Here is a 7318-nt window from a genome sequence, read left to right as displayed (position 1 = left end):
AAGACAATGTAACAGTGGTAGGGGAGTGGGTGTAGCTCAGTGATTGAGTCCTGCTCTCCATAACAGGGTCCTGGGTTCAATCCCCAGTGCCTCCTTGAAAAAAAAAACACCACAAATTTAAAAAAAGTGCTAGGGACTTCTGGTAGACCAAGATAGCAGTATAAGATGTTCCAGGGTGTTTTCCCCCAAAGAATTTTTGAACTAATAGCAAAAACTGGCAAAGCTGGGGAACGGATGTGGCTCAAGTGGTTGAGCACCTGTTTCCCAAGTACAAAGTCCTGGGTTCAATCCTCAGTACCTCCTGAAAAACAAACAAACACACACACACACAACTGGCAGAGCTATCTTACTCAAAATTCCAGAAAACAGTTAAAGGGTTGCAATAACTGGGCAAGTGCCAAATCAAGAAAAATCAGCTTTAAACAGGATAGAGCCTCAGGGCGCCCCTGCTAGCTCCTCCCGCAGGCCCTCCCGGCACAATGTGGCGCCTGCCTCGGCTGCCACTGGGGGTGCCTGGCCACGTTCTGGAGGTACAGGATGACTCCCGTGTGCATGCTGCGGTGCCTGAATATCATTGCCAATCTGCAGGGCAGAATCGGGAAGCTCCTGTCTGGCCCGCCTTCCCAGAACTTGCCCTGAAGGCAGAAGCAGCTTCCAGACAGCTAAACAATATATGAAACAATTAGGGCAGTCTGGGGCAAAGGATTACTTACTTTAAAATACAATAAAGCAGCTGGGCTGGGGAGAGGGTAGAGCGAGAATTCCTAAGGCCATGAGTGAAAACAAGTCCAGGACGAGACACAGGCTCAGTAAAGGTAGACACTGGGAAAGGCGTTTTGTTGTTGTTTTGTTTATTTGTTTGTTTTTGTTAGCGCCTGGCATGCAAGGAAATCTCTGTCATGTCATTAGCTGGATAGAAACTTAAGGAACAGAAAGCTCAGGAAATAAATTCCCGAGGTAACCCTTTCAAATAAAATATTAAAATGTACAGTGTTCAACAAAAAGTTACAATACAAACAAAAACAGGAAGAGACGGCTGGTGAAAAAGAATGAGATGCAAGATGGTAGAAGAGCACCGGGAGGCACTCAGTACCGAGCCCCTGGTGTGGCGCGTGTTCCTGCCTCAGGAGCAGCCGCGATCTGAGTGACGAGTTCCTAGGGTAGCTGGCCAAGATGCTAAATATCAAAATCTTCAGGGGCAGCTCCCATCAGGACTGACCCCAGAAAATTGCCAACTGCCTGGGCCTGGAGCTGGGCAAGGCGATGACTAAGAAATTCAGCAACAAGGAGACCTGTGTCAATCTTGGAGAGAGTATATGCGGAAAGGAGTCTGCATTGTTCAGAGTGGAATTGGTGAAATCGACAACAATCTCATGGAGATTTTGGTTATGATTAATGCCTGCAAGGTTGCTTCAGGCAGTCTGCAGTCGTCCCATGCCTCCCTTACGCCCAGAAGAATAAAAAGGATAAGAGCCAGGCCCCAATCTTGGCCAAGCTTGTCCCAAACAGGATATCTGTAGCAGGCAAAGATCATAGCATCACCACGGACCTACATGCCCCTCAAATTCAGGGCTCTTTTGATTGCCTAGTGGACAATTTGTACGTGGAGCCAGCTGTCCTGAAGTATCTCTGAGTGAAGGAACTGTGCTGTTGTATCACCAGATGCTGGTGATGCTGGGAGTGACCTCCACTGCAGACCCGTTAACCGTAGACTTTGACGTGATTCACAAAGAACGAAGAAGGCCAATGGAGTGGACAACGTGGTGCCGGTGGGAGATGTGAAGGACTGATGGCTGTCCTTGTGGATGACATGGCTCACATCTGTGGTGTAATCTGCCATGTAGCTGACAAACTTCTATCAGCTCAAGCCACCAGCGTTTATGCTATCTTTACTCATGGAAACTTTTCTGGCTTAGCCACTTCTTGCGTCAATAATTTGTGTTTGTTTGTTTGTTTTTTAAGACTTATTTTTTATTTATTTCTCTCCTCTTTCTCCCCCCTACCCCCGTTGTCTGCTCTCTTGTGTCCATTTGCTGTGTGTTCTTCTGTATCCACTTGTATTCTTGTCAGCGGCACCGGGAATCTGTGTCTCTTTTTGTTGTGTCATCTTGCTGCATCAGCTCTCTGTGTGTGTGGCATCACTCCTGGGAGGGTTGCATTTTTATTTTCACACGGGGCAGCTCTCCTTGCGGGGTGAACTCTTTGTGCATGGGCTCCCCTATGCAGGGGACACCCCGGTGTGGCACGGCACTCCTTGTGCGCGGTAGCGCTGCGCATGGGCCAGCTCATCACATGGGCCATGAGGCCCTGGGTTTGAACCCTGGATCTCCCATGTGGTAGGTGGATGCTCTATCAGTTGAGCCACATCTGCTTCCCAACAATTTATGTTTTGAAGCAGTACTAGTCACCAATACCATACCTCAGGTGGATAGGATGAAGCATTGCTCCAAAAGGCAGGTGATCGACATCTCCGTGGATCCTTACAGAAGCCATCAGGAGAACTCACAAAGTGGAATCTGTTTTCTACCTCTTTAGCCATGACCCTTTATAATAGAATAACTGCTGAGGCTTCTAAAAAACAAAATCAACCCTGCCCTTTGTTTTTCCTTGGTATTTGATAAAAGTTCAGCAGAATTCCCAGCTTGTTCCCGTTAACTTTCTACATCCCAACAGGTGTATTAGAGCATCTCCTAAATTGAGGAAAGACATACTGAGATTAATTGCTGGCATTTCCTACCTGCGTTGGCTCATTCTGGCTTCTTAGATTTTGTGACCCTTGTCATTTTAAATACAGCTCAGCTGCAGCAAGCTTTTAGACTTTTGAGGGTGTAGGGGGTGTTTTGAATGTGCCTGGGGAAGTTTAGATGGCTTTGCTTAGGAAAGTTTCAGGGTTTTCTTTGTTCAGAACAATTAGCAACCAAGCCAGCCCAGATCCTCCTCTCCCTCAAAGTATCACAAGTTCTCCAAGGTCTCTGCTACATTACTGCCAGAGCCCTAGACAACCCAAAACCTGAGCTTCCCTTAAGGTAGTGACAAGCAGTTGTCATCTTGAGCAGCCTTTGTGTGGAGTCATCAGAGAGGCAGCACAGAGCAATAAATGCTGCTTGGGAGGAAGAATGGATAATTATAAATGCCTTGGGGACTGTGCATCTTGGATTCTCCTTTGAACCTGTTCCTTTTGACTTGGCTTTATCTTCAGCCATCTTGACCACTTCCCAGCCAAATATCCTCTTAGGACCAAATGATCAGTGTACCATAGTCTTATGGAAAGCTGGGTAATCTCCAACTACTACATGATCTTGCTGTAGCTTAATCTTCCTTAGCCTGTTACCACCATGGTAGTAGATTTTAGGTAGTGGTGTAGTTAGTGCTTTTTGAATAATTTAATATATTTAATTTTCATCTTCCTTCCTTGGATCTGTTCAGCTTCTCAAATGGCATGAGATTTCTATTTAAATTTTGGTGTTATTTTCACTTGTAGAGGAAACTAAGAAAGCACCTTTATATGTATGGGGAAAAAAAGGAATAAGCCATAATCCAGGGGAAGCAGATATGGATCAAGTGATTGGGCACAAACTTCCCACTCGGGAGGTCCTGGGTTCGGTTCTCGTGCCTTGTAAAAAAGATGAGCAGACAGAGAGCACACAATGAACAGACATAGCGAGCACACAGAGAGTACAAACAACAAGGGGGGGATAAATAAATAAAATACATCTTGAAATATATATATATATAATCAAAACCATCAATGAAGAAGACCAGACTTTGGACATTACTGAAAAAGACTTTTTAAAAAAAAATTTTATTATTTATGTCTCTCCCCTTCCCCCCCCCACCCTGGTTGTCTGTTCTCTGTGTCTATTTGCTGCATCTTCTTTGTCCGCTTCTGTTGTTGTCAGCAGCATGGGAATCTGTGTTTCTTTTTGCTGCGTCATTTCTACGTGGATGGTGCCATTCTTAGGAAGGCTGCACTTTCTTTGGCGCTGGGCGGCTCTCCTTATGGGGTGCACTCCTTGCATGTGCGGCTCCCCTATGCGGGGCACCCCTACACGGGGCACCCCTGTGCAGCATGGCACTCCTTGTGTGCATTAGCACTGCATATGGGCCAGCACCACACGGGTCAAGGAGGCCTGGGGTTTGAACTGTGGACCTCCCATGTGGTAGACGGATGCCCTAACCACTGGGCCAAGTCCGCCGCCCGAAAATGACTTTTAAAACATGGTTTTTAACATTCTTGAGGTGATAAAGGAAAACACTGCGATAGAACTAAAGGATATCATGAAAACAATGAATGCTCTGTATGAAAATTTCAATAAAGAGAAATTTTAAAAAGGAACTAAGCAGAATATTGGAGTTGAAGACCACAATTACTGAAAAGAAAAATCCCTAGGAGTGTTTCAATAGCAGATTGGAGCAGGTAGAAGAACATTAAGGTTAAAGACAAGACAACTGAAATGATTTAGATTGAGAAACAGGAAAAAAATGGGGAAAAAAAAAAGATTAACAAAGCCTAAGAGTCCTGGGACACCATCAATCATTTCAATTTACATATTATGGGAGTCCCAGAATGAGAGAAATAAAGGAGCAGTAGGAAATGCCAAAAAAATTCCCCAAATTTAATAAAAAACCGTGAATATAGATATTTGAGAAGCCTAATGAACCCCAAACAGAATCAACTCAAAGAGAACCATATCCAGACACAAAGTAGTCAAACTGTCAAATGCCAAGAACAAAAAGAGCGTTCTGAAAGCTGCAAGAGAAAAACAATGTGTTAGGTACAAGGGAGTCTAGTAAGATGAAGTGCTGATTTCTTATCAGAAACCATGGAGGAAAGAAGACAGTGAGATGACATATTTAAAGTGCTGAAAGAAAATAGTTTCCAACTTCTGGGAAAATGGTGGACCAGAAAGACATGGGACTCTATTCTCTACCAGAAAAATAGCTAGAGGATAGGCAAAAACAGCCTGGAAAAAATTTTCTAGGGTTTAGGACACCAGGGGAAAGCTGGACACTGCCCAGAAGACAAAGATACAAAGGAAAAGTATCACAATGGAAAAACTGTGAGTTAAAAGTAGCAGTGCTACTGCTGGCAAACTACCCCACACTATAGAAACTTTTGAATTCTCAGGCCTCAGAGCCAGCAGCTACAGACAAAGGGGACCCGAGGTATCCACCTCCCCAGGAAAGGGGAGAGAGAGACACACAGCCTAAGGTTGACTTAGATTTTGATCCACAAATTTGGTCTACTGTGTCCCCAAGCCCTTCCAGACTGGGTAGGGTTTTACCTTTGTTTGCCTTGGGAGCCAGCACAGGACTAAAGAGATCCGACCCTCTCAATCTCCCGCTTTACTGACTGGGACTGGTTGTTGAGGACACAGAAAGGAGTGGAATTATTTCCTACCCAGGAAAAGGGAGGGGGCTGCCGGCAAAGTTTGGAGAACTGCCTCTGAGAAAGTTTGAAACACAAGGCTCTTGGCCTCCAGGCAGGAACCTATATCACATTGATCCAGTCTGTGTTGAAGCAAACACACTTGGACAAAGCGTTGAACTGAAAGGACTGCCAAAGTGTGCCATCTGCTGGCAGACCAAGGATATGCACATGGGGAAATTAAAAGTAAATAAGAGGAAAGCCAATAGGGTTCAACTGGTAGAGTGGCAACCTACCATATAGGAGGTCCAGGGTTCAAATCCAGGGCCTCCTGGCCTGTGTGGTGAGCTGGCCCACGTGCAGTGCTGCTGCATGCAAGGAGTGCCATTCTACACAGGGGTGTTCCCTGTGTAGGGGGAGCCCCATGCACAAGGAGTGCACCCTGCAAGGAGAGCCGCCCCATGTGAAAGAAGCACAGCCCACCCAGGAATGGCACCACACACACAGAGAGCTGACGTAGTAAGATGACACAACAAAAAGAGACACAGATTCCCAATGCCACTGAGAATGCAAGCGGACACAGAAGAACATACAACATATGGACACAAGAGAGCAGACAAGGGCGGGGAGAAATAAATAAAAATAAATTTTTAAAAAAAGTTAATAAGAGGTGCTTTTCCCAGTTTTTACAGCCTCCCTCCCCAAGGCCCTGGGAAGAGGGTCTACAACCCATTATTGGGTTCAGAGCCCAATTTGAGCAACTAACAGGTATAATCCTAAAGCCCCAAAATAGGGTGAACCAAGAATCAAAGAACAGCAATAACACACAGCTGCCCACCACTAAATCCCAATGAAAAAGAGATAAATTCAGCATCTGAGTAAACTCACCATCCTAATCAGGTGTCTCAACATCAGAAAAAAAATATAAGCCATGCTAAGAAAATGGAAGCAGGTCTGGAACCCATTACTGGATCCACAGCTCAATTTTAAGCAAATGGGACAATCCTAAAGAACCAGGTTGAACCAAGAATCAAAGACAGCAGTAACACATCCTCTCACCACTAAATCCCTATGAAAGAGAGAAATTGAGCATCTGAGTAAACTCTGAATAAATTCCCTAATCAGATGCCTAGACATCAGCAAAAAAAAAAAAAAAAAATTATGAGCCATACTAAGAAAATGGAAGAAATGGCCCAAGAAAAAGAATATATCAAAGTCCCAGAAGAGATGCAGGATTTGAGACTACTACTTAATAATGCACACAAATTTCCAAAATGAAATTAATGAGTTGAAACACAATATGGCTAAAGAGATAAACAACATCAAGAGACATTAAGCGAGCCCAAAGAAGAATTTGAAAACCTGAATAGAAAAGTAACAGAGCTCATGGGAAGGAAGGACATGATAGGTGAGATAAAAAACACATTAGAGGTATACAACACCAGACTCAAAATGATAGAAGAAAGAATAAGTGATACCAAGGACAGAACAGCTGAAATTGAAGAGCCAAAAGAAGAGAGGGGAAAAAATGGGAAAAACTGAGAAGGGATTCAGGGAGTTGAATAATAACATGAAACACAACAGCATATGTGTCATGGGGGTTCCAGAAGGAGAAAAGAAGAGGAAGATTATTTGAGGAAATAATAGCTGAAAATTTCCCAACTCTAATGAAAGAAATGAACTCATGTGTCTAAGAAGTGCAGCAAACCTTAATCAGAATAAATTTGAATATAGCTGTACCAAGACACATAACACTCAGAATGTCAACATCAAAGATAAAGAGAAAATTCTGAGAGCAGCAAGGGAGAAGAAAACCATTACATACAAGGGATGCCCAGGAAGACATTATGTAGATTTCTCATAAGAAACCATGGTGGCAAGAAGGCAGCGGTATGATATAATTAGGATACTGAAAGTAAAGGACTGTCAGCAGAGAATCCATTATTGAGC

The 7318-nt window shown here is 44.0% G+C and overlaps 1 pseudogene; it reads left to right on the top strand.

Moving 5' to 3' along the window:
* The first annotated feature begins 1173 nt into the window (after positions 1 to 1173).
* LOC101425918 (ribose-phosphate pyrophosphokinase 1-like) lies at positions 1174 to 2551 on the top strand (annotated as a pseudogene).
* Positions 2552 to 7318: the final 4767 nt, after the last annotated feature.

The sequence above is a fragment of the Dasypus novemcinctus genome, chromosome 27 (assembly GCF_030445035.2).
Source record: "Dasypus novemcinctus isolate mDasNov1 chromosome 27, mDasNov1.1.hap2, whole genome shotgun sequence".
NCBI classification, from domain to species: Eukaryota; Metazoa; Chordata; class Mammalia; order Cingulata; family Dasypodidae; genus Dasypus; species Dasypus novemcinctus.
This window is presented reverse-complemented; position numbering and strand designations above follow the sequence as displayed.